This window comes from Cherax quadricarinatus, chromosome 21, assembly GCF_038502225.1.
Source record: "Cherax quadricarinatus isolate ZL_2023a chromosome 21, ASM3850222v1, whole genome shotgun sequence".
Taxonomy (NCBI): domain Eukaryota; kingdom Metazoa; phylum Arthropoda; class Malacostraca; order Decapoda; family Parastacidae; genus Cherax; species Cherax quadricarinatus.
The window spans coordinates 22,485,462-22,508,599 of NC_091312.1; the positions used below are offsets into that span (position 1 = coordinate 22,485,462).

At 46.2% G+C, this 23,138-nt stretch overlaps 1 protein-coding gene and 1 pseudogene across 21 annotated transcripts in view; both read right to left on the reverse strand.

Annotated features, from left to right (window-relative positions):
• Window positions 1-23,138, reverse strand: part of bru1 (bruno 1) — a 507,347-nt gene that overhangs the window by 281,966 nt on the left and 202,243 nt on the right. The gene's annotated exons all lie outside the window — the stretch shown is intronic.
• On the reverse strand, window positions 22,370-22,522 carry LOC128689194 (U1 spliceosomal RNA; annotated as a pseudogene).

A 23,138-nucleotide genomic window follows, 5' to 3' on the forward strand; every position in this document is an offset into this window, starting at 1 on the left:
CCACGAACCCAAATAAAGAAGCCTCCGAAGCCTTATCACCCATTCCCGCTACCAGATAAACCCGAAAGGCAGTTAAAACATATATTCTCCAGATAGGCAATTTCGCCTGCCTTGAAATGGGCCGTCAGTGTACAGCAATATTCCAACCTAGAGAGAACAGGTGACAAAGAGGATCATCACTGGATTGACATTCCTTGTTTTGAAGGTTCTCATTATCCATCCTATCATTTTCTTAGCAGATGTAATAATGACATTGTTGCTATCTTTGAAAGTCAGATTCTCTGACATTATCACTCCCAGGTCCTTCACATTAATTTTCCGCTCTATTTTGAGTTTTCCATATTAAGCACAGGTCATCATAGTTATCCAACTCACAGGTATGTTTTTTCATTAGTAATTAAGCACTAAACTCGTGTGGGTCTACCTGGAGGGTATTCCGGGGATCAACGCCCCCGCGGCCCGGTCCATGACCAGGTCTCACGGTGGATCAGGGCCTGATCAACGAGGCTGTTACTGCTGGCCGCACGCAGTCCAGCGTACGAACCACAGCCCGGCTGATCCGGCACCGACTTTAGGTATCTGTCCAGCTCCCTCGACTTTAGGCCCCTTATTCTGTCCAGACACTCCCTCAGTGTACCAGTGAAGACAAGTCTTTTGCTTTCGTATGGAGTGATTTGTGTGTGCATATTAGGGACCAGTCCCTCCAGAATCTTCCAGGTGTAGATACCTGGAGGGGGTTATTTTACGTATGGTGGGAGGCCTGGGCCCCGGACACTTATGGTGTTTTCTCTTAGGTACCAATGGCGCCCCTACTTTTTATTGGCGGCATTTTGCATCGGGACTTTCGTAGGGAGTGATTTCTGTGTGCAGATTTGGGACCATTCCTTCCAAGATTTTCCAAGTGTAGATTATGATATATCTCTCCCTCCTGCGTTCCAACGAGTACAAGTCAAGTGCTTCCAAGCGTTCCCAGTAGTTAATCACGTGCAGTAAAGGATCTCTGTACACTCTCTAGATCTGGCCTGATCCGAGAGCTTACTGCTTCCAGCGTACGACATTACTAAGGTCCCACAGCTCCCGGGATGGGACATTTTAGGTATCTGTGCTCCCTCTTGAAGAGGGGTTTACAGCCCCGATTTATGACCACTACTCGGTTGTTGGTCTTGTGGCATTCCCCGGACACTTATTGAGTTTTCTCTTAGTGTACCAGTGGCGCCCCTACTTTTCACTTAGGGTATGTTGCATCGCCTGCCAAGTCTTTTGCTTTCGTATGGAGTGATTTCTGTGTGCATATTAGGGACCAGTCCCTCCAGAATCTTCCATGTGTAGATTATGATACATCTCTCTCGCCTGCGCTCCATTGAGTACAAGTGCTTCCAGGCATTTCCAGCAGTTAAGGTGGGTCACTCAGCCCAAGAAACGAAGCAGGCTGGATAATCCGTCCAGTGAGCTACACACAACCATTGCACTAAACCCACTGTTTAAGTGGTAACCAGGACAAGAAAATAACGTTAACAACAACAACAATAATAATAATTATAATAATCCAGTCCAAGTATATCTGTAAATTTGATATTTAGGTGTTATCATGACTCACGAAATCGTTATGACAACGACTGCTAACAAACTACGGTACGGGTGGTGATTGCCGCGAGTTCAATGCCCATCCGTACCGTGGTTTATGTTGATGTTACTTCTGGGGGTCATCGCCCTCGCGGCTCCTCCACTGGTCCTGCTCTTTACTAACAATCAATAAATCATAATGAGAGTGAAGGTATTTTTTTTTACAGTGGTGACAGTGTAACTTCAGTGCTATTTATATAACTCTATCTCTCTTTCTATACGATCCCCTCCTCTTGTCCTATTCTTTTTCTCACGAATCTTACCTAAACTAATCCCCGTCTCTTCCCTATTCTCTCTCTATCCCTCCCTCCCCCCTCTCTCTCTTTCCTTATCCCCCCCTACCTCTTCCTTCTTCCAACCATCCCCCCTCTCCCTCACTCTGCGCTCGCTCAATCACTGCCAGAAGCGTCATTCCCCACTGTCTCATGCTATCATTTTATAGTGAGGGAACACCAGAACTCAACACTAGCGATCAGAACACCAGAACTCAACACTAGCGATCAGAACACCAGAACTCAACACTAGCAATCAGAACACCAGAACTCAACACTAGCGATCAGAACACCAGAACTCAACACTAGCGATCAGAACACCAGAACTCAACACTAGCGATCAGAACACCAGAACTCAACACTAGCGATCAGAACACCAGAATTCAACACTAGCGATCAGAACACCAGAACTTACAACACTAGCGACCAGAACACCAGAACTTACAACACTAGCGATCAGAACACCAGAATTTACAACACTAGCGATAAGAACACCAGAGCTCACAACACCGGCGTCTTTCCGGCGTTTAAATACCTGCGTGTCTCGCTCAAGACGCCTCACTTCCACTCAAGAGCTCCTACTCCAGTTCCTGAATTCCCTCCAAATTAGATTGGATGACAGGCCTGGGTGCACCAGGCCTGTCTGCCTCTCCTTGCACCGTCCACAACGAACGTAGTGTTTGCAACGACTTACAAACAACTCTGGTGTAACCCACGTTGCGAGAAGCTATACTCCCGCTATATAATTAAGAGACTAGCTATATTATTATACAATAACTTGAGCTAATATAGCCTAAAATAACACTGTTACATTGTTCAGAACTGACTTGTGCAAATGCGTTCAAAAGTCAACGATGTAATTGGTTAGGTAATTAAGTTATAAAACGTTGATTTAACCACAAATAAGCAAATTAAAAAAACTGCCGGGATACGTCTGACAACGATGTGGTCCAGGAAGAACAACGCTGAAATCTCAACGTTTATTACTACTGGTGCCATAATGGTTTGGTTGGTCAGGGGTTTTATCTCTGAAGTAAAATTTAATACATCAGCAGTGTGCTGTTATATTCTTCTATTGAGGGTTTCCCAAAGTCGTCACTATCGACCCTAAGGGTCGCTGGTACTATCGAGGGGGTCGATAAATATTTGGCTGGGGGTCAAATGAGGGTCAGTAAGTGTCTGGGGACGTGTTGTGCCTCCCCCTTGTCTCTTTCATCTCTTCTCTCCCGGGAAGGATGTACGTACATATATTCCTGTTCACTTCCCGTATTGAAAGTGCTTCCTCACCACAAACTCTGTCAAACAGGCCTATTTAAAGCTTCACTGACAGATTTTCAGTATTTTTTAAATTTACAGCAGTTAGAAGGAAGCGCATTTCAGATGGTGACCTGGTGACCTGGACACACAACACAACGTGACAAATTAAGGGAAAACTTTAAAGTAAGTTCTGAGGACCTGCAGAAAATGCACGCACCTGACTGGCTTTTTACACCATTGATTTGGAACCACAAAATGCAGATATTGACACTCAAGTGCAGGAAGAACTCGTTTTGGACTGACTACCGTTATTCCTTATGTTCTGTAACTAGCTTTCTGTAAACCACCACCACCCTCCCCTCCCCCCGTAAGGGGGGAGAGGGGACGGGTTACCTGGAGGTTACTTGGAGGTAACCTCCAGGTAACCTGGAGGTGGTTGTGGGGCAAGTGGTACCTACACACTGTGACCACCTGACGGTTTACGTTTCTGTCTCGCCTCAAGAGATTTTTCTCCCACTATCTGTTGTTAGCCTTGCAACATTGCACTGCTCCTGATGACTCACTGAGAGTGCGAAAGATCTTAAGTTAAAGATTTCCATCCCTGGTGCCAGGAGCTGTGGATCGACCCGTACAACCCCATCTAGGCGAGTACACACATGACAGGATATAGGGAAAGGAAGAGGAGGGAAGTCTGGTTTTAGGCCGTGTAAGCCACAACCACCTCTATGTGGGACGTGAATATAGGGGGTTCCCCAATCATTCCCCCAATCCGCCCTCTGCCTCCACGCCACTCACGCCCCACTCCTCACCCACTCAATCTTTCCATTCCTTCGAAAAATATATATTCACTGTTCATCTATACGGCTCACGTCAAGGCGGCCTCCAGCCTCGCTAATCCTGTTATTATTGTTGCATACTGAAGCGCTCAACCCGTAGGGGTCACCCACCACATGGGGGAATGGGAGGTGCTATCTGGTTTGATCCAAGGAAGGGGAAGGTAGCTCATAATATGAGGATGCAATCCTCCGTTTTCAACCTATTGCGCAATGGTTCCGTTTGTTTTCGATCTATTAAACAAAGGTTCTCATTTTTTCATGAATCCGCATTTTAAACCTATTACACGAGACTTGTTCATGGACCGAGCCGCGGGGGCGTTGACCCCCCGGAACACCCTCTCCAGGTATACTCCAGTTAAATCATCCAGGTCACATGTCAACCAGGTAACATGTCATCAAGGTCACAAAGATTTGATGATGGTGTTTCAAGAATGTTTACTCTTGAAGTGGTAACACTGTGGCAGCAACAATTTATGACAAAAAACAACAACAAACAACAGACTAAAGTTTGTCATTGACTTATCAGGTCGTCGTCACCGCCTGCACTACCACCACCACCACTACTACCACCACCACCACCACCATCTTTATGCCCTATTTCCGACATGTCTTCTGGTTCAAAACGAACCTAAACGTCGTCTAAAGTTCTCCCTCTAAGAATGGGTTATTGTTTAAGATTAATATTTCCATTTCTATGATATTAATATTTTCAGTTGTGTAATATTTCCCGTTATCTGAGTAATATTAATACGTTGTTATTTGAACAATATTAATATTTTCAGTTGTGTAATATTTCCCGTTATCTGAGTAATATTAATACGTTGTTATTTGAACAATATTAATATTTTCAGTTGTGTAATATTTCCCGTTATCTGAGTAATATTAATACGTTGTTATTTGAACAATATTAATATTTTCAGTTATTTATAACATGTTTCCAGGCGGAGTGGAAGAAACCGGTTTATGATGTGTGAGTAAGAGAGCTCCTACCTCATCCCCAGGTGAAGGTAACCAACCACCTGCGCAATAACTCTCAAGTGTTTCATTCACCCGCCGTATCAAGGTTTTTATGCTTTCCCAGCAAGTGATCTTGTCTACGATCGAATCGCGGGGACGTTGACCCTCGCAACTATACCTCTGATATACCTTTGATGAGTTCCGAGAGTTTTTCTACTCCCAGAGCCCAGCTATGGGCCAGGCTTGTCTGGTGCTTTTCTGATCAACCAGGCTGTTGCTGCTGCTGGCCCACTGACCCTCATATCCACCACAGCCTGGCTCATCTGCCCTTTTTGAAGATACTTGTCCAGTTTTGTCTTGAAGACTTCTACACTTGTCCCAGTAGTGTTCCTGATATCTGCTAAGATGTTGAATAGTTAGGGACCACGGATGTTGATAGTGTTCCCTTATTGTGCTCACTGCACACCTGCTTTTCACTGTGTTTATCTTGCATTTCTTCCCATATCTCTAGCCCCAGTACGTTATGGTAGTGCAGAGGGTAAACGGGCTGGAAGAGTCACGACTCTTCAAAACTAGGATGGTCTTCACTAACTCCAAGTTAGTGAGGGACTGAGTACCTCATCTTTTGTATATAGTTTTAAAATGTCTTCCAATGATGTTCCTGAATTTGCATTGATAAAGCCACTGGTTGGCGAAACATCTACAATAAACATACCCAGATGTTGCATGTGTCTAATTATCATCACACTTGGTGCTTGATTAAGCCCCATTGTGGGTGAAACATCGAATTATAAAGGGAGGGGCTTACCCCCTGCTGTACACATTTTGAAATAACTCCCCTTACTGCCTTACATGATCCTTAATTCCTGTAAGACTCTTAAGTAATTTCTGGCAAAAAACAATGTTACGTCTCTCGGTCAGTGGGTAAGAAGGGGGCTCAGATGCTGCCAAAGACCTCTTGATCCAAGGAACTGGAGCTATCCACCACCTTTGTGGGATCAAACCCGATTATCTCCATCTCCCCCACATGATTTGCATGACACTAGAAGGCAGATACCCCAGCTGTAAATTTAAGGACTGACTAAATTTCGAACTCTTATATTTCTTGAGAAAGTTACAATTGATAATTGCTGTTTGTACTTTAATGTATGGCTTTAGATCCAGTGCATGGCTGTAGATCTAGTGCATGGCTGTAGATCTAGTGCATGGCTTTAGATCTAGTGCATGGCTGTAGATCTAGTGCATGGCTGTAGATCTAGTGCATGGCTGTAGATCTAGTGCATGGCTGTAGATCTAGTGCATGGCTTTAGATCTAGTGCATGGCTGTAGATCTAGTGCATGGCTTTAGATCTAGTGCATGGCTTTAGATCTAGTGCATGGCTTTAGATCTAGCGCATGGCTTTAGATCTAGCGCATGGCTTTAGAACTAGTGCATGGCTTTAGATCTAGTGCATCGCTTTAGATCTAGTGCATGGCTTTAGATCTAGTGCATGGCTTTAGATCTAGTGCATGGCTTTAGAACTAGTGCATGGCTTTAGAACTAGTGCATGGCTTTAGAACTAGTGCATGGCTTTAGATCTAGTGCATGGCTTTAGAACTAGTGCATGGCTTTAGAACTAGTGCATGGCTTTAGAACTAGTGCATGGCTTTAGATCTAGTGCATGGCTTTAGAACTAGTGCATGGCTTTAGAACTAGTGCATGGCTTTAGAACTAGTGCATGGCTTTAGAACTAGTGCATGGCTTTAGAACTAGTGCATGGCTTTAGATCTAGTGCATGGCTTTAGAACTAGTGCATGGCTTTAGAACTAGTGCATGGCTTTAGAACTAGTGCATGGCTTTAGAACTAGTGCATGGCTTTAGAACTAGTGCATGGCTTTAGAACTAGTGCATGGCTTTAGAACTAGTGCATGGCTTTAGAACTAGTGCATGGCTTTAGAACTAGTGCATGGCTTTAGATCTAGTGCATGCATGACTTTAGAACTAGTGCATGGCTTTAGAACTAGTGCATGGCTTTAGAACTAGTGCATGGCTTTAGAACTAGTGCATGGCTTTAGAACTAGTGCATGGCTTTAGATCTAGTGCATGGCTTTAGAACTAGTGAATGGCTTTAGAACTAGTGCATGGCTTTAGAACTAGTGCATGGCTTTAGAACTAGTGCATGGCTTTAGATCTAGTGCATGGCTTTAGAACTAGTGCATGGCTTTAGAACTAGTGCATGGCTTTAGAACTAGTGCATGGCTTTAGAACTAGTGCATCGCAATAGAACTAGTGCATGCATGGCTTTAGATCTAGTGCATGGCTTTAGAACTAGTGCATGGCTTTAGAACTAGTGCATGGCTTTAGAACTAGTGCATGGCTTTAGAACTAGTGCATGGCTTTAGATCTAGTGCATGGCTTTAGAACTAGTGCATGGCTTTAGAACTAGTGCATGGCTTTAGATCTAGTGCATGGCTTTAGAACTAGTGCATGGCTTTAGAACTAGTGCATGGCTTTAGAACTAGTGCATGGCTTTAGAACTAGTGCATGGCTTTAGAACTAGTGCATGGCTTTAGAACTAGTGCATGGCTTTAGATCTAGTGCATGGCTTTAGAACTAGTGCATGGCTTTAGAACTAGTGCATGGCTTTAGAACTAGTGCATGGCTTTAGAACTAGTGCATGGCTTTAGATCTAGTGCATGGCTTTAGAACTAGTGCATGGCTTTAGAACTAGTGCATGGCTTTAGAACTAGTGCATGGCTTTAGAACTAGTGCATGGCTTTAGAACTAGTGCATGGCTTTAGAACTAGTCCATGGCTTTAGAACTAGTGCATGGCTTTAGATCTAGTGCATGGCTTTAGATCTAGTGCATGGCTTTAGAACTAGTGCATGGCTTTAGAACTAGTGCATGGCTTTAGAACTAGTCCATGGCTTTAGAACTAGTGCATGGCTTTAGATCTAGTGCATGGCTTTAGATCTAGTGCATGGCATTAGAACTAGTACATGGCTTTAGAACTAGTGCATGGCTTTAGAACTAGTGCATGGCATTAGAACTAGTCCATGGCTTTAGATCTAGTGCATGGCTTTAGAACTAGTGCATGTCTTTAGAACTAGTGCATGGCTTTAGAACTAGTGCATGGCTTTAGATCTAGTGCATGGCTTTAGATCTAGTGCATGGCTTTAGAACTAGTGCATGGCTTTAGAACTAGTGCATGGCTTTAGATCTAGTGCATGGCTTTAGATCTAGTGCATGGCTTTAGAACTAGTGCATGGCTTTAGAACTAGTGCATGGCTTTAGATCTAGTGCATGGCTTTAGATCTAGTGCATGGCTTTAGAACTAGTGCATGGCTTTAGAACTAGTGCATGGCTTTAGATCTAGTGCATGGCTTTAGATCTAGTGCATGGCTTTAGAACTAGTGCTTGGCTTTAGAACTAGTGCATGGCTTTAGATCTAGTGCATGGCTTTAGAACTAGTGCACGGCTTTAGATCTAGTGTATGGCTTTAAAACTAGTGCATGGCTTTAGATCTAGCGCATGGCTTTAGATCTAGCGCATGGCTTTAGATCTAGCGCATGGCTTTAGATCTAGCGCATGGCTTTAGATCTAGTGCATGGCTTTAGATCTAGTGCATGGCTGTAGATCTAGTGCATGGCTTTAGATCTAATTCAAAGCAGACTGTTACTAGGGAGAAAAACGTTATAATATTGAGGCAGCTGATGTAACACTTGGGGCACTTGTGAGAATAATACCTCCCTGTGTATTGTACAGTGTATATAATGTACGAGGAAGTATTCCTCACATTGCTAACACTGCTTGCAGTAAGACTGTGTATAACGTACACACCTTGATATTTATAGCTGGCGGGAATGCTTGTGGTGTTACTGTTGATATTACAAATGTCACTTGTCTGCACTTGGCACTAAGCTCTTCCTGCGCTACATTCATTCTGCCATAGCATGAGGAGTGAATCAATATATTACCAGCGTGCCATACGTGGACCACACCATCAGGAGAATGAAAATAGTGGAGGAGCAGAGCAAAGGGGGTGAGGGAAGTTGATGAGGTTCAGCGTAGTGAAGGAGGCAAGGGAGGCTGGCGAGATCCAGGGTAGTTCAGAAGGTGAGGGAGGTTGGTGAGGCACAGGGTAGAGGCAGGATGTAGTGAGGGAGGTTGGTGAGAGGTTCACGAGGCGTTGGTGTCCACTAGTTCACTCTCGCTGCACTGCTCAGTAATTCATCAAGTCCCCTCCTGACAACCCAGAGCCTCACTAAAGCTTCACAAATGAATATTTTAATGGTCTATGCTGCTGCCTCTTCCGCCTGTCATTCTCATTCTCTCTCATTCTCATTCTCTCTCATTCTCTCTCTCTCTCTCTCTCTCTCTCTCTCTCTCTCTCTCTCTCTCTCTCTCTCTCTCTCTCTCTCTCTCTCTCTCTCTCTCTCACCCACACCCACCCACCAGTAAAAGAATTTTTTTCAGCTCCAGCTGACTTCCCAGATGAAGCCACGAGTCTTTTGCAGGTGTAAACAAACGTAGACGAGCTATAACATTACCAGGTGAGAAAATGGCTTTAACGAATTTACTTTCCCACAGTATTCCACTTGAGCTGTTATGTCAGCATAGTTGCTGATCCCCTGTATATGTATGTGTTATCTGAGTATCATAGTACAATCCATACGTTTTACATACACGACCCCTTGCTAGGCTCAGTGACTAGCTTGTATGACGTCACGTGATGCCGATGTGAGCGCTACGCTCCCGGTCCTAGGCCTCGGTTCCCGTTAGACCTACCAAGCAGCAACAGGCAGGCTGTTCACACACTGCCAATATATGTGTTACCATCCAACAAGTGTGTTTAACTCCAACCATCACATCTCCAGGAACCCTTCCCAACAGTTACCATTTCCTTAAAATGGCATTTGGACTGTGTCTTCTAACACATTTTCGAGACGAATGATGAATATTTTTAGAAGCCTCATAGGTAACACCCTTTTGGTGTACTTAGACGCAATCGTAACGTTAGAAGATGTGCAAACGTATCTCAAGAGACTAGAATTGGTACTTGGTAAGCTTGAAGAAGCCAGGCTAAAGATATAGCTCTCTAAATGTCAGTTCTTAGATCAGAGATTAAGTTTCTTAGTCATGTAGTCACGCCCAGAGGGGTGACGACTGACCAAAGTAACTAATGTGCAAAAATTTGCGACACCAAAAGCTACTGATGCCATAAGGTAATCTGTGTGCTTAGCAAGTTTCTATAGTTTTTTTTATTGCAATTTGTTCTTCTATTGCAGCTCCTGTAACTGAATTACTTAAGGAAGATACTCCTTTCAGTTGGACCCTTCATCAAGAAAACACATTCTAGACATTAAAAGATAAGCAGACTTCTGTTCCTGTATTAAAATTTTCAAGATTTTAAAAAGCTTTTCTACCTGACTAACAGATGCTAGCGCCACTGGTACAGGTGCCAAACTAGCACAAAAGACTAATAGCAAGTATAACCCTTAATCAACGCTTAACGAAATTATTCTGTAAGTGAGCAGGAAGCATTAGCTATTGTTTGGGCTTTAAACCATTTCTGAGATATCTACCAGTACCCAATCCATGTCTTGACAAATCATGTTCTACTGATATCCTTGTTCCAGAATACACAGCTTACTAGACGTTTAGCAAGATGGTTCTTGACCATACGAGAGTTCAACCCCACTTCTGCACACTTGTCTGACAAGTTGTATGTGGTCGCAGATGCCTTATGACCCAATGGTGCAGTTGGTATATAACCTGATTAATCTTGTACACTTCAGGAGCTTGTGTTGTTCCATCTTCAAGGAGTCTGCATTAATTCCATCAGATTTTGACGGCATTCTGTGTTTTTATGGCTCTTCTCATTGAGATGAATTTCCTCCCTTTATCTCCTACTTCTGTAACTGCTATTTAAGTGTACAAATTATGAAAATTTTCCAATTAGACATCGAGAGATCTCACCGTTCTTAAGAATACATTCAACGTAATCTGAGACAGTGCAGTGCTTAGATAATTTACCGATTCTATTTGATCAGTGAAATACATGTCAGTACGTGTATTTTGTGACTCATTCTCACCTTATCTGAATGTTGTGAGCAGCGGACAGTATTCTAGGCGAGAGCATAAATTATTCTGGAGTGTATCACTGGTGAAGCATCCCTTGCTCGGGAAGTTTTTATATACTCAATTCATAGTCATTTTTTGTTGGCTGAGTTGCATTCGCTGTCCACTGGAAGAACTTACTGTCGTATGCTCTGATTCACACAAAAAAATATACACTTTTGGAAAAAAAAAAGTTATTACGACGTTTTGATCCGTCCTGGACCAAAACAAGACGTCTCAAGTCAAAATTATCAGTTGCGATGTGAAAATGGTCCAGGACCGACCGAAAGGCTGTCTATACCTCTGTTTTCGCAAGCAATTTATTTGTGACATGTTGCAGCCACTTGTTGGCTTGTATTCTTCATGTGTTGCTGACAGCCAGTGTCTTCTACTGAGGCAACTTTCATGCTGATTTTATCGCCCACAAAAAACACCACCAAACTATGATAAAAAAAAAGGACAGTTACAGAGAGGAACTGTAGTCAATCACTGACTGAAGAAGCCTGCCCACGGGCGAAACGTTTCAGTGACGCTCTTCTATGTATGCCATTTGACATCAGACGGTCCCCCCCTCCACGCCTCTAGTCCACCCCCCTCCACCCCTTTGGTCCACCCCCACTCCACGCCTCTGGTCCACCCCCACTCCACGCCTCCGGTCCACCCCCACTCCACCCCCCTGGCCCCCACACTCCTGGTCCACCACACACTACACCTCTGAATCGTGTCATTACGATTTCTTAAGTCACTACACCTCTGGTCCACCATATTCCTGGTCCACCATATTCCTGGTCCACCATATTCCTGGTCCACCACACTCCTGGTCCACCACACCCTTGGTTCACTTCCCACGCCCAAAGGTTCAGTTGGTACCCACCTCACCATCAACACAGGCAGTATCCCCACACTATCTCCCTGACACTATTTTTCCCCAAGCGAAGATCGTACAATTCCCCACAAATATGCACGTGGTCCACGTGGGGGGAGAGTGATTCTAAGGGTATACCTCCCCGTGGGGGGAGAGTGATTCTAAGGGATTACCTCCCCGTGGGGAGATGCTGCTCTCCCTGAACTCTCTTCCCGGAGTGAGACTGGCACAGCCTCCCTGCACTCCCTTCAAGAGAGGCGGCACCCTAATGCCGGTGAAGGGATCTTGAGTCAAGGGACTGGATCTATCAAACATTTCATCATACTGCTCTTGATGACCTCCAAGGTCTCGAGAGATCATGACACCCTGCGGGTTTAGGGCTTTCCCATGAATATAATACTTCAGCAGAGAATATCTAGGTCATGGCGAAGAGCTTGGGGCCATGACGAAGAGGATGGAGCCATAAGGAAGAGGATGGGGCCATGGCGAAGAGGATGGGGCCATGGCGAAGAGGATGGAGCCATAAGGAAGAGGATGGGGCCATGGCGAAGAGGATGGAGCCATAAAGAAGAGGATGGGGCCATGAGTATGGGCCAACAGGCCTGCTGCAGTGTTCCTCCTTTCTTATGTACTTATGAACGAGGAGGGAAAGAAGTGTGTGGTTCAGGGAGGAAGAGGGTCACGGAAGGAAGAAGTGAGAAAGAAGCGATATGGGGAGATATGCAGGTAGCGAGAACTGGAGGGAGTTAGGAGGGAGGGACGGAGGGGGAGGGCGGAGATAGGGAGGGAAGAAAAAGGGAGGTACAGGATCAATCAGTCCAGATCTTTGACGTCCTCAGGCAGCATCATGCTGCTGCTTGACGTCCTCAGGCAGCATCATGCTGCTGCTTTACGTCCTCAGGCAGCATCATGCTGCTGCTTTACGTCCTCAGGCAGCATCATGCTGCTGCTTTACGTCCTCAGGCAGCATCATGCTGCTGCTTTACGTCCTCAGGCAGCATCATGCTGCTGCTTTACGTCCTCAGGCAGCATCATGCTGCTGCTCAACACTGGCTGCCACAATCATCTGCTACGACAAAGCCACACATAAAGGAGCAAGAAATCCCTTTAAGACCAGCAGGGATTTATTCATGCCAAGAGGTTCACCAAAATGAATCCAGTGTGGAGCAGGTGTGGGGCAGTTATGGGGGAGGTGTGTGGGAGGTGTGGAGACTGATGTTGGGTAGGTGTGGTGCGGGTGTGGGAGAGTTGTGGAAGTGTAGGAGGGCAGATTGTTAGATGTGTGGAGGCATACTTTTGATATACCTTTGACGGGTTTCGAAAATTTTACCTCCCACAGCCCTGCCATAGGCCAGGTTTGTCTGGTACTTGCCTGGTAAACCAGGCTGTTGCTGTCAGCGGTCCGCTGGCCTTCATATCTATCACAGCCTGGTTTATCTGACACTTGGAGGAGATACCTTACAGAGTTTCTGATATCTTCTGGTAAGATGCTAAAATGTCTGGGATCACGGATATTGATACAATGTTCTCTTAGTGCCCACGGTGTCTCTGATTTTTCTCGCATCTCTCATTCCAGTATGTTATGTCAATGTCAAGATTTGGGACAAGGTCCTGAAGTACCTCCAAGGTATTTACACACACACACACACACACACACACACACACACACACACACACACGAGCTGAGTCTCGACCCCTGCAACCACAATTAGGTGAGTACACACACACACACACACACACACACACACACGTTGAAGACTCGGATGAGTCACAGGGATGTTAGGAAGTGTTTCTTCAGTCATAGAGTGGTCAGGAAATGGAACAGTCTGGCGAGTGATGTAGTGGAGGCAGGAACCATACATAGCTTTAAGACGAGGTATGATAAAGCTCAGGGAGCAGGGGGAGAGAGGACCTAGTAGCGTTCAGTGAAGAGGCGGGGCCAGGAGCTGAGTCTCGACCCTTGCAACCACAATTAGGTGAGTACACACAATATGCATATATCCTCCGCTTCACTGGGTACATATTTAGGACTTTGAGACGTGCCAAGTAATTTAAATGTTTTACTGGATCTATGTGGGCCGTAAATCATCTCTGTATTTGTTCCAGCTCTGATATTTTCCCTGCCCTCAACTATTAGCACTACTTCCCTTGTTTTGCAAGTAATCATTATTCACCCCGTCATTTTCCTAAGTATTGTGACATTTGCCTTGTTTTCTTTGAAAGAAAGGTCAGCTGATATGATTACTTCCAGGTTCTACACGTTTTGCCTTCGTTCTGTTTGATGATCGTGGGCTCTGAATAACCAATGAACGTCATGTCTTCCACTGCCTACCGGAAAACTTACGTTTATATCTTCATGTATCATTTTTTTTTCATGTCTTCTACCGAGGTGATTTTCATCCTTATTTTGTTATCCGCAAATTATGATACAAAAATGAAGCAAGTGTTTTTATCTATGTCCATTATGAGGGCAGGAAACAATAGAGGCGCCAGGACCGTGCATTGAGGTACCGACTCTTTTTACCTAATGCTGGATTTTGCTGTTTGCTGCTACTCTTCGTGTTCTATATATGTCAGAAAATTAAAAATCCATTTGCCTCCTATTCCGTTATACCTATTGTCCTCAATCTGTGTGCAGTCACTCCATGATCACATTTATCAAATTCCTGTGTGAAATCAATGCACATCACATTGTTGTTTTGGTTTTATTCCAGCGCCTGCGTAATTCCGTCACACTGGCTTAGGTGTGACATGCATGACCTTGCTCTAAATCCATGCTTGATTGGTTTGTGCAGATTGTGTGGTCTGGTGGATCGGGTACGCGTGCTGTGGTGATAGTATGAGGGTTAGGTGGGCGTGGTGGGTGGGGTGGTAGTGGGTGGTGTGGTAGTGGGTGGTGTGGTGGTGGGTGGTGGGTGGTGGGTGGTGTGGTGGTGGGTGGTGTGGTGGTGGGGTAGTGGGTGGTGTGGGGAAGGTAACGACTACCTCATACAACAACTTGCACCAGTGTTCGCCTCTGGCTGCAATTTTAACAAGATTCAGTGTGTACTTTGCTCGAACTTTGTACCGCTGTCACCGCCGCAATCACCACAGCAATAATCACCGCTGTTGCCACCGCAATCACTAACGCAGTCATCACCGCTGCTACCACCGCAATCACTAACGCAGTCATGACCGCTGTTACCACCGCAATCACTAACGCAGTCATCACCGCTGTTACCACCGCAATCACTAACGCACTCATCACCGCTGTTACCACCGCAATCACTAACGCAGTCATCACCGCTGTTACCACCGCAATCACTAACACAGTCATCACCGCTGTTACCACCGCAATCACTAACGCAGTCACCACCGCTGTTACCACCGCAATCACTAACGCAGTCATCACCGCTGTTACCACCGCAATCACTAACGCAGTCATCACCGCTGTTACCACCGCAATCACTAACGCAGTCATCACCGCTGTTACCACCGCAATCACTAACGCAGTCATCACCGCTGTTACCACCGCAATCACTAACGCAGTCATCACCGCTGTTACCACCGCAATCACTAACGCAGTCATCACCGCTGTTACCACCGCAATCACTAACGCAGTCATCACCGCTGTTACCACCGCAATCACTAACGCAGTCATCACCGCTGTTACCACCGCAATCACTAACGCAGTCATCACCGCTGTTACCACCGCAATCACTAACGCAGTCATCACCGCTGTTACCACCGCAATCACTAACGCAGTCATCACCGCTGTTACCACCGCAATCACTAACGCAGTCATCACCGCTGTTACCACCGCAATCACTAACGCAGTCATCACCGCTGTTACCACCGCAATCACTAACGCAGTCATCACCGCTGTTACCACCGCAATCACTAACGCAGTCATCACCGCTGTTACCACCGCAATCACTAACGCAGTCATCACCGCTGTTACCACCGCAATCACTAACGCAGTCATCACCGCTGTTACCACCGCAATCACTAACGCAGTCATCACCGCTGTTACCACCGCAATCACTAACGCAGTCATCACCGCTGTTACCACCGCAATCACTAACGCAGTCATCACCGCTGTTACCACCGCAATCACTAACGCAGTCATCACCGCTGTTACCACCGCAATCACTAACGCAGTCATCACCGCTGTTACCACCGCAATCACTAACGCAGTCATCACCGCTGTTACCACCGCAATCACTAACGCAGTCATCACCGCTGTTACCACCGCAATCACTAACGCAGTCATCACCGCTGTTACCACCGCAATCACTAACGCAGTCATCACCGCTGTTACCACCGCAATCACTAACGCAGTCATCACCGCTGTTACCACCGCAATCACTAACGCAGTCATCACCGCTGTTACCACCGCAATCACTAACGCAGTCATCACCGCTGTTACCACCGCAATCATTAACGCAGTCATCACCGCTGTCTCAAGTTTAATATTGTATCTTCACATTTACACTGCCACTCTTCCCACCTCCAGTCTCCCATCACCACCCTATTATCATGTGTGTGGGGGGGAGGGAGGGAGGGAAGGAGAGAGGGAGGGAGGGAGGGAGGGAGGGAGGGAGAGAGGGAGAGAGGGAGAGAGGGAGGGAGAGAGGGAGGGAGAGAGGGAGGGAGAGAGAGAGGGAGGGAGGGAGAGAGAGAGGGAGGAAAGGAGAGAGAGAGGGAGGGAGAGAGAGAGGGAGGGAGAGAGAGAGAGAGGGAGAGAGAGAGGGAGAGAGAGAGGGAGAGAGAGAGGGAGGGAGAGAGAGAGGGAGGGAGAGAGGGAGGGAGAGAGAGAGGGAGAGAGGGAGGGAGGGAGAGAGAGAGGGAGGGAGAGAGAGAGGGAGGGAGAGAGGGAGGGAGAGAGAGAGGGAGGGATGGAGAGAGGGAGGGAGAGAGAGAGGGAGGGAGAGAGAGAGGGAGGGAGGGAGAGAGAGCGGGAGGGAGGGAGTTAGGGAGGGAAGGAGGGAGAGAGGGAGAGAGAGAGAGAGAGGGAGGGAGAGAGGGAGGGAGAGAGAGAGGGAGGGAGAGAGGGAGGGAGGGAGGGAGGGAGAGAGAGAGGGAGGGAGGGAGAGAGAGAGGGAGGGAGAGAGAGAGAGAGGGAGAGAGGGAGGGAGAGAGAGAGGGAGGGAGAGAGGGAGGGAGAGAGGGAGGGAGAGAGAGAGGGAGGGAGGGAGGGAGGGAGGGAGAGAGAGAGAGAGAGAGAGAGAGAGAGAGAGAGAGAGAGAGAGAGAGAGAGAGAGAGAGAGAGAGAGAGAGAGAGAGAGAATGTACACATGGAAGGTACCCGAGGACCTAGTCCCAAATCTAAATACTACCATAGTATACTGGAAAGTGAAATATGGAAGAAAAAAAAAAATAGTGTGCTCTGGAAAAAATGCGAACACTGTAGCAACATCCGTGAGCCCAGGACATCCAACATTCTACTAGAAGTCAGAAACACCGCTAACACAGATATACACATCTTCAAGAGGAAACTTGACAAGTACGTCCGCCAAGTGCCAGATCAACCAGGTTGTGATGGATATGTGGGCCAGCAGGCCGCCAGCAGTAGCAGCCTGGCTGACCAGGCAACCTTTACGAAACACTCGACGATATCCTCATCGCCCTACTGAAGTCTCCCAACTCAGGCTGATACATTTCAACACGATGTATGTAACGCATCCTACGTGATGAACACAACTAGTTTGTGTGACTCGCTGTGTAGCAAAAATCTGTCGTTATATCCCATTTTGCTAAAAAATCCATTGTCTCTCAGGCCCCTCCCCTATCTCCCCATCAGATATCAACTATACCTTCCTTCGGTCATCTACTTTCCCTCAGTTACTCACTAACCTCACATTCATTCCTTCCTTCCCACCAGTCACACACACACTCCCTTCCCTTCTCATCATGGTAAACACTACACTTGCACACTGCCTGGCTACCGTACCCTGTCCTGCTCATATACTGTACAGTCCCGTCTTGCATGTTCAGACATGTTCTTTAACACTCCCCTGCTTCACCGTTCTCGCTTCTTCTACCATACTTCCCTGCCTCCAGCATACTCGACAGTAAGAGATCATCTACAGAAGCTGATCACTACAATAATGACTGACAGATTTTAAAACAAGCACACTGCGTCATAACACTGACCCCTACAACGTTCTATGTATTAATACTGAATAATTTATACAACACAATGCATTTAATGTTTTATCCTATTGAGTGGTTGGTTAATGGGTTTCAAGACTATCGGTTACACGAGGTCACTAAGGCTACAATGTAATCTTTTGCACCACGAGACAAGAATAATTTAATATGAGCCTGGCCCATGGCCGGGCTCCGGGAGCAAACTCTCGAAACTCAAAAGGTATATCAAAGGTACCTAAAATAGGGATTAAAATCGACTCTCAGCATACACACGCTGAGATATACACTTCTCGGTGTATATCCCGTGACTGATCCTACCAATGCTCTCGCTTTTACAACAGGGGTTAATTTCACGTTACCACAGGCTGTTACAGAAGTTGATCAAATATACACTGGACCACCAGCTTACTCCACGCAACAAACATCGACGATCTGCCCTGAAAAAATGCACAAAAATTGGGTTAAATGCCGTGGAAATACTACACGAGCTCCCAAAAATGTTGTGTTTATCTTAGTTGTGGAGAGCGATGGTGTGGGACCTATAGCTGGCGGCAACACTTGTTGTTGTTCTTTGTTCTTGATTGTGTTTGTTTGTTTATGCTGCACTCTCTGCAAGAGGAGGCTGTTTAAACAACTGTTTGTTGCTGTTGTTAGGGTGTGTGTGTGTGTGTGTGTGTGTGTGTGTGTGTGTGTGTGTGTGTGTGTGTATGTGTGTGTGTGTGTGTGTGTGTGTGTGTGTATGTGTGTGTGTATGTGTGTGTGTATGTGTATGTGTGTGTGTATGTGTGTGTGTATGTGTGTGTGTATGTGTGTGTGTATGTGTGTGAGTATGCGTGTGTGTATGTGTGTGTGTATGTGTATGTGCGTGTGTGTGTGTGTGTGTGTGTGTGTGTGTGTGTGTGTGTGTCAGTACTCCACTTCTATTAAAGGAAAAGTTTCGGTACTATGGCTTCGTCAGCACTAAAGAAACCATTCGTGGCGAAACGTTTCCTTTAATAGATATCTAGAATTGTCCACAAGCTCTCTAATTGCACTTTTCTCCAGCTCTCTAGCTGTACTTATCACTGCTGCTTCTCAGTGTAAACACTTGTTGTCACAGCTCACTTCAGTAAGTTATTACGTTAGCGCGGCAACCTGACCCTCCAGCACTTATCGCTTATAATATTATAAGTGTTTCCTGCACTCTAGAGTGTGCTTGAGGCTTTCCCAGTAGTTCCCACCACCACCATCACCATCCTGAACCACCATCACTACCACCATCCTGAACCACCAACACCACCCTGAACCATCGCCACCCTGAACCATCGCCATCCTGAACCATCACCCTGAACCATCACCATCCTGAACCACCATCACCCTGAACCATAACCATCCTGAACCATCACCACCACCATCCTGAACCACCACCACCATCACTGGCATCCATTACTCCTCTTACTCTCCTGGCACCACCATCACCACCCATGCCACTCTGGCACCGCTACCATCACTACCCTGGCACCATCAGCATCCTGGCACCATCAGCACCCTGGCACCATCATCACCTTCCAGGCACCATCATCACCTTCCAGGCACTATCAGCATCCTGGCACCATCAGCACCCTGGCACTATCACCACCTTCCAGGCACTATAAACATCCTCGCACCATCAACACCATCATCACCTTCCAGGCACTATCAGCACCCTGGCACTATCACCACCTTCCAGGCACTATCAGCATCCTGGCACCATCAGCAGCTTCCACGCACTATCAGCACCCTGGCATCATCAGCACCCTAGCACCATCACCTTCCAGGCACTATCAGCACCCTGGCATCATCAGCACCCTAGCACCATCACCTTCCAGGCACTATCAGCATTCTAGCACCATCAGCAGTTTCCAGGTAGTATCACATCCTGGCAATCAGTACCCTGGCACCATCAGTACCTTCCAGACACTATCAGCACCCTGGGACCAACATCACCTTCCAGGCACTATCAGCATCCTGGCACCACCACTGCTGTCATTACCACATTCAGGGACTCCCGTTATCAAGTGATGCCATGTGCTATGAATAAATTTACATGAATAATGTATATGGTGGGCCAGGGGTTCACACGTCTTACAAGCCAACCATTTTACACCCCAAGGTAAATGTTACCTTAGAGTGAGGTGCATTAAGAGTTACTGTGCCTCGTGCCTGAGGAATGGCACCCAACAGTGCTAGATGCAACATGCTAATACCTTGCCTGATCTGACCAGATGGCCCGTCACCTGATGTTTGTATACACCAGTTGGTGCATACCTTTGACGGTTTTCGAGAGTTTTCCTACTCCCGTAGCCTGGATTGATCCAGGCTTGTCTGGTGGTTGCCAGGTTGTATCTTGCACAGAGTACACCGTTTTCATTTTGGGTGCATCACACCGCATTTAACCAATAATCAGCTTAAATTACCGTAGTTTACTGCCGAAGTGAGTAAGGTAACCCTGTCCATACTCGAAAATAACGACCATTTTTAAGGTCAACCAGTGTGGGGGGTTGATGTCCTAGCTAGCTTATACCTTTATAACCTTTGAAGAGTTTCGAGAGTTTAACTACTCTCGGAGCCCGGCCATGGGGTAGGCTCGTCCAGTGCTTGCCTGATCAACCAGGCTGTTGCTGCTGGAGGCCCGCTGCCCCACATATCCATCACAGCCTGGCTGATCTGGCACCTAGTGAAGATGCTTGTCCAGTTTCCTCTTCAAGGCTTCTACACTTGTTCCAGCCGTGTTTCTGATATCTTCTGGTAAGATGTTGAAAAGTCTGAGACACCGGATGTTGATATAGCGTTCCCTTTTTGTCCCCACCGCACCCCTACCCCCTCACTGGGTATATTTTACTTTTCCTCCCATATCTCTCACTCCAGTATGTTGTTATGGTAGTGTGCAGATTTGAGAACAGGCCCTCGAGGACTTTCCAGGTGTATATTGTCATGTATGGTATAAACCTTGGTAATAAATACCGACAAGTTGGTTTAGAAAGACACGTAAGCAAACACTATGACATATTTATTAGAAAACGTTTCGGTGCGTCACACCTCACTCTCCGCCTATATATATAATGCCTTTCTACCTCTGTATGTTAGAAGTGATCAAGGTCCCAGGACCGAAACGTTTTCTAATAAATATGTCATAGTGTTTGCTTACGTGTCTTTCTAAACCATTATCATGTATCTCTCCCTCTTCCGCTTCAATGAGTACATGTTCAAGACTTGACGCCGTTCCCAGTAATGTGGTGCTTTACTGGCTCAATGCAAGCCGTTAACGATCTCTGTATTTGTTCCAGCTCTGATATTTCTCCTGCTTTGAACGGAGCCGTCAGCACTGAGCAATATTCTAAATGAGGGAGCACTAGCGATTTGAAAAGTGTCACCATCGGCATTATTTTCCTTGTTTTGAAAGTTTTCAGTGTCCTCTACCGTAGTGACTTCCATGCTTATTTTCGTGTCATCTGCAAATGATGATACAAAAGTGTGACGGGTGTTTTGATCTGTGTCTGCTATAAGGATGAAAAACAGCAGAGGTGCCAGGACAGTACCTTGGTACACTGAGCTTTTGACCTCGCTGATGTTGGATCTTGCTCTGTTTACTGCTACTTTTTGTGTTCTGTGTGTTAGGAACCCGAAAATCCATCTGCCTACCTTCCCCGTAATGCCCATGGCTTTCAATTTGTGCGTTATCACCCTATGATCGCATTTGTCAAACGCCTTCGCAAAATCTGCGTAAATCACATCTGCGTTTTGGTCGTCTTCCAGTGCCTCCGTAATTCTGTCATAATGGTTCAGCAGCTGTGACAGGCATGATCGTCCTGCTTTAAAACCATGCTGGTTCGGGTTATGCTGGTCCATGAAATTTGTAATCTGCCGTCTCATCACTCTTTCGAAGATTTTTATGATGTGAGAAGTTACGGCTACTGGGCTGTTATTTTTAGCTAGTGCTCTACTACCTCTCTTATGCAAAGGAGTTATGTCTGCACTCTTTAAGGCCTCCGGTAATTCACCTAGAACTAAGCTCTTTCTCCAAAGAATACTGAGGGTTCATGCTAATGGTTATTATTATTATTAAACATTCGCCGGTATTCTCCGGACCCTGGCCTTCTCCATGTGGTGGCCCGGCCTTGGCTCCCTGTCTAGGGAGTGTCTGAGACCTAAGTCTCCCATGGGAGGAGGCACAAGTACCCCCTCATCTTTGGGACCAACTGTCCCCAGGCCTAGCTTCTCCTAGGGAAAAGCTAGGCCTCTCTATTCTGCCATCCCCGCCCCAAGGGGGATAATGGGAATGACAGGCTTGTGAGCTGCAAGCTCGGGCACCTACCCTACCCTAGAAGGGCTAGGCATGGTGTCGAGGAGTTAACCACATTTGGGTTAATCGCAGGGGTCAGCACCACCGGAGTGAAATGGTGAGCCTCGCCCTGGGAAAACCGCCTTCGTGATCACGTATCTCCTGTGCCAGGTAAGTATCCATGCTAATGGTACTTTGCACTTCTTTATAAACAGAGTATTCCATGAATCTGGTCCAAGTGCTGAGTGAGTGGGCATGTTGTCCATTTCTTTTTCGAAATCTATGGGATTTGTACTGTCAGTTAGTTGGTCTGCGTGGCCTTCTGCTGGAGTCAAAAATATTTTTGCATTTTCTAGCTTGCTGTTATTTAGTGGGTTACTGAGCACCGACTCGTACTGTTCTTTTAAGACTTCACTCATTTCCTGTTCATCGTCAGTATACGAATCTCCTCTCAATAATGGCCCAATTCTACAGGTAGTTCTCAGCTTGGATTTTGCATAGGAATAGAAATATTTTGGGTTTCTTGCAATATCCTGTATGACCCTTTGTTCCCTTTGTACTTCTTCTATTAGCTATGACATCCTGAGTTTTTGCTCTAATTCAATGATCTCTCGGCTAAGCCTATCCTTCCTCTGTTGCAACATATTTATGTTTTTAAACAATTCATCATCATTCACTCCATCACTGTCTTGCCAGAGACGTGCCGACGCTACAGTTCAAAAACTGCAACATTATCTCCAGCCTTCCTTCAGAGCGCAGGTACTGAACTTCCCACCTCCAGGACTCAAGTCCGGC